The 5,478-nt window shown below is 38.8% G+C and overlaps 1 non-coding gene across 1 annotated transcript; it reads left to right on the forward strand.

Moving 5' to 3' along the window:
- The first annotated feature begins 4,543 nt into the window (after nucleotides 1–4,543).
- LOC115068272 lies at nucleotides 4,544–4,613 on the forward strand. The gene has a single exon (XR_003847628.1). It is a non-coding gene; the product is annotated as a small nucleolar RNA SNORD104 (small nucleolar RNA).
- Nucleotides 4,614–5,478: the final 865 nt, after the last annotated feature.

A 5,478-nucleotide genomic window follows, 5' to 3' on the forward strand; every position in this document is an offset into this window, starting at 1 on the left:
GCTCTAGATAAAGCCTTACTGCAAGGGGTTATTGTGACTGATGTAATATTCTATCCAGACTACTGAAACTTTCTTTTTACCAGCAATAAGATTATTTCATCATTTGGAAAAAATCAGCACCCATGTGTTCACTGAATAGCACTTTAGTCTCCTTCAAGAACCTTTCTTTTAAAGGAACCAAGAGCTCCTCCCAAGCCCATGTGACCCCTGAGGAACGGATCCTCAAATGACCTTAAGTGTAAAAATAAATTGATTTATTTGGGCCAACTGTATGGTCTTAAACACCCCAAAGGAAGGTATAACCAAATAGTAAATTTATCAGTATATTTCTTTAAGTGTTCAAGGGTTTATACTTCCCAGACTAATTATTAGGCTTAAGTCTATATAAAAAGTTATTTAGACAATTATTTATCATTGATGATTTTGTTCTTAAGTAGAAAGTGCTGCTCAGATGTAAGACTTGAAATCTCGGTCTGCAATACTGTAGTGCCCACCTGTAGCTAAGGGAGACAACCAGCTATTCTAAAATGATGGATGAATTTGTTTTCTCCCCCTATCTAGAAGCCTTTGAGAGGGAACTGACACTGATTCTAACCACTCCAACAGCTATCAAAATGCCTGAAAGCAAATCCTGATGAATCCGGCACTCTCGAGTCCAGCCTTGGAAGACAAAAGAAAAATGAGAAGGTACCCAATAGAGGGATGCTTTTTGGAAGCCCTTGTCAAGAAATTCCAATGGACTCTCATTTGAACATTTGAAAATTATCCCGTTCTGAGTTTTTTCTAGTTCCCTGTCTAAGGCATGTTTATATGCTCCTGGGAGGTGGTTCTTTCCATCAACCTGTGCCTCAACCAAAACTAGTGTTTTTAAAAACCAGTTTCCACAGATGTTCACTCCTTTCTTGCTAGACATGTTAGCCAACTGTTTTTGATGGATAAGCTTCTTGTACTGTGGGCTTTACCTCCCACTATAGATATTTTGAAACCTTGCCCTAGTTATTGACCTAGACGCATTAAAGGAAGTACAATGAAAAAGGCCCATATCTTGTGAGGCATCTGCCTCAAGTCAGGCCTTGACATGATTCCCGGCAGTGGGAGGATGCTTTTTACTAAAAAGGAGGTCATTCAGCTAGCCTGGAACTTTCCATCCAAATGTTCTCATGCCTGGATTTAGAGTCCAACTCCTTCCCTATCATGATTTTGTTGTTGCTGTTTTTTAACTTTGATGACCTCCTGGGATGTACATTCAACCTCCTTTATAGGCTGGTTCTCCTTATCCAGACTCTATCCTTAATTTTCAACAGTTGCCCGTAGTTGCAAGGCAGAAGAGTTTCCTTAAATATTTCCACAGATGATCTTTGGTTTCTACAGTGCTGTAGTAGTTTGATGACTGGTTGATAGGATCATTTTATTATCCACTTTCTTCAACAAACAATTCCACAGTTCTTACCATTACTATAGCCAAGTATCTATCAGGTGCCATAGAGATTCTGTGAAGCAGTGTTTCCCAAGTGATCACATTGGAACTGCAGGGCCACAGCCTGTCAAGAGTTAACATAGCTTCATTTACTGTCCACACTGTAGCTCTCATTGACCTCCAGCTGGAGTGAGCTGTTTACAGAGTCCATCCTGCAACCACTCCTGGAACCAGCTGACTTAATCTGATTTTCTCCAAAAGCAAAACCTGAAGCAAGATTATTACTTGGGTGAATCTGATGTTTGTGACATGGTCCCCGTGATCCCATTAGTGAGAAAAGTGATACATGGAAAGAAAAAAAAAAAAAAGCCTAGAAAGTGCATGTGGATTAGTTCAACCATGTGAAGTCATCCCATAAGGAATGCAGAGGCTGGACCACCTATCAGCTCACCTCTGTCTCCCAGTGGAGGAGGACTTTCTTGGGACATTAAATCTTTAGCACTTTAGAGTCCAGTGAGAGTCCAGTGAGCTGAACCAGATGCCCAAATCCCTCACTCAAACAGGAAGAGAGACACAAGTGCTTGGGATGTGCGTAGGACTTCTCCATTGTAACTTCAGGAAGCTCAGACTGGGCCAAGCGATTTTCTTAGGGAAGGTTTCCAATGTCTGCTACACAGCCCTATCACCATTAACCCTGGCTGGTTAATGCTTCTCTGGACTATTTGCCAACTCATTTTTACTACTACACTGTAGGTTAACATTGCAACCCATTAACACGGTTTACAAACTGTCCATCTCTCTCAGCCTACATATATAGATACTCACACAGTGCAGGCATATCTACACTTTCTCCCAACTTCCAAATGCTGTCATGGCATTCTTTTGGGTTATATCAATATTCACATTTTATATCATTAGGACTCAAATAATTTCAACTGAGTCTCATAGTAAACTCCTTTAATAACGTCTATAAATTTTAGGTTTATTAGAATTAATTCTTCATTCACCTATTTTCATTTGTTTAGCTGCCTGTGTAGTAACAATTATCCAGAAACTGCTCAACAAATCTCGTGTGCTTCCTCCATTTTGTTTTCCATGAAGACTTTCTCCTTGGAAGTCTCACCCTCCTGCTCTCACAGGACTGGCTTTCTGTTCACTGTCCAGTTATCTTCCTGGAAATTCCTTTCATCATCATCCTGGGAATTCTCCCTCTCTCGTGAACTAGATTTCTTGTTTCCCCAAACCCTTCTATTTCTTATTTTTGATTTATCCCTTCATTATTGCAAGGCGCTTTGTCAATTAGATGTTTTATCTGTGTGCATGTGATGTAAGTAGATCTCCCATAAATTGTTTCTTTCCCCCAAAGAAATGTTAACATCCTAATGCCTCGCAGATGTGAATGTGACTTTGTCTGGAAATAGGGTCTTTGCTGACATAATTAAGATGTAAGTTAGCTGAGGTCATATTGGAATACTATAGGCCTTAGTATGACTGGTGTTCTCACGGGAAGAGTCACAGAGAGATGGATCAGAGAGCAGGTGTCATGTGAAGACGCTGACACACAGAGGGAGACAGCTTTGTGATGACAGAGATGGAGACTGGAATTATGCAGCTGCAATCAAAGGTTTGCTGGCAATCACCACATGTGAGGAGAGAGAGAGTCTGTTTGTCAATACTTTAAAGCCTTCTAGTCTATAGAATCATGAAATAAAAAGTGTGAGGTAGTTTGTTACAGTACCCCTAAGAAACTAATATGTTTTCTATGCCTGGTAATCATTTATTCTACTCTTGTACTTCAATGACAGTTTTAATATCTATTGAATGGTTGGAAATATTTGTATGGACCTGTGTTCTTTCTAAATTCCAGATTACTCTTGAAAATTGGATGACACTTTGATTTCCATTTTTCTTGCTTGCTTATATTCTACTAAGTATAAAATATTTTCCTACTATATATTTAATTTCTAATGTCTTTTATAATTTCATAATTTTAAAATTAGATTATTTTATTTTGTTAAAGAAAATTGAAATGAAGGTTAATTTTTTGTCTGTTTTTGACATGGTCTCACTATATAGCCCAGGTTGGCCTCAGACTTGTGATCCTCCTGCCCCACCCAGAGTGTTGGAATTACAGATGTGCTCTAGCACACCCAGCTAGTAAGATATTTTTGAAGTTTTCTTCTGATCTCATTCATGTACTCTTTTCTCTGAGCTCTGTATTTTCTTGTATTTTACTTTGGCCTCTATTTTTCAATTTTGAGGTTTTTCTCAGATATTTTCCATCTCTTTGTTATCATGTATATGTAAGAATGAAACAAAAGCATTCCAGTTTGAAAGCTCCATGTGTATTGTCTGGGCTCAGCTAATGTGCCTTATCATCATGTTATAACCTGGTTCTTTCCATGAAGTACTTGAAGCTGCCAGTGTATGTGGAAAATCGGTTTTCTATAATGGAATTGGCACAGTGTGCTGCTGGCACTTCAGAAGCCAGTGTGAGAATGGACTGTGCCTGTTGGTATAGCCAGCATGAGAATAAGCTGTGCCTGCTGGTATAGCCAATGTAAGAATGGGCTGTGCCTGCTGGTATAGCCAGTGTGAGAATGGGATGGGTGCTTTGCCCATGTGTACAGTACTGGCCTTGCTCTGACTTCCCCTGTGGTTTGTGCCCAGTACTCTCTGGACAGCTTTTCCATCTCCCAACAAGGTTTGGAAAAGGTAGTCAGTAACTCTGAAGGGGGACTTCTATGTATTTCCAGTAGACTGCTCAGCTCACCTTCAGTTTCTGACTTCACTTAACTCCTGAACCTTTCTGAGACTTAGCTCCCCCTCACTGTAGCCAATTTAAGGACTCAAAATCTCTTAAATTTTTGAACATATTCTGACCTAGAGGATCTCAGTCTACTTAGAAATTAAAAAGACATGTTTGTTTTATGTGCTCTAATTTATATATTTTTATACATATATGAACATTTTAAACTATATATTATATCTTACAAATGTCTGTAAGGTATATGTATATTTATAAAGACAAATGATCAACCTGAAAATCGTTACTTCTGAGAACTGGATTTAGTGAAGTATGATTTCCACTTATTTGCTTTTATTCTTAAAATGTTTTTAAACATGGCAGTGATGACATTCCACTGTTTGCATGCGTTGGATTGTTGATGTGGGTGATGCGAATCTGAGTCTGAGCTGACTAGGGAAAAATGTTTTTAAACAGGCATATTTAAACTCTAAAAATCCTTTATTAATGAGATGAGCACACATTTAGTAGTTGTTGACAGGTGCTAAGAGCTATAAAACACTATGTACAATATGTCAATTTTATTTTGTGCATGTACATGTACTGTATGTCTGTGTGAGAGAGAGAGAGACAGACAGAGAGACACAGAGGCTAAATCTGGATAATGAACTTAAATTCTACTTCAATAATCTACATTTAACACACTTGTTCATTTTGCCATTATAACCAGAACATTCATCAGGTACTTTCTTGTGATGGGTGTTGTACCAGACATTGTTAATTCAGATATAACCAAGACAAAGTTCTCCTTCCTAAAGTACCAATACTCTGGTATGTAGAGACAATCAAACGACCTATCAAAAAGGATGATTTAAAACCAGGACGAGTAATATTTAGAAGACAATCTGGGTGACAGGAGAGAGAATGACTGTGGTAACTAAGCTGGCCAGGAAAGCTCCTCTAAGACAGTGACATTTGGCCTTGGAAATAATACTGAGGAAAGAATCAAGAGAATTTTGGAGAAAGAGTGATTGCTGCAGAGGTAAGAGCAAGTCAGGAGTGAACCTGGTTTGTCTGAGAATGAGAAGCAACTCCAATATGGCTAGGATATACGGAGGGATTGATGGGATACAAGCCGAGTAAGAGAGTGAAATGCTAGATCATTTAGATTTTATTCTGCTTCCAGTGGGACACATTGGGAGGTATGGGGAATCACATTATCTACTCCATACCTGTAGAATATATACCATTTGTTTGGTGACTAGAGAAAGGTCTGGAACCAATAAATTGGAATCAGGGGGACCAATCAATGGAC

This window comes from Nannospalax galili, unplaced genomic scaffold (genome assembly GCF_000622305.1).
Source record: "Nannospalax galili isolate Female #2095 unplaced genomic scaffold, S.galili_v1.0 scaffold186, whole genome shotgun sequence".
NCBI lineage: Eukaryota > Metazoa > Chordata > Mammalia > Rodentia > Spalacidae > Nannospalax > Nannospalax galili.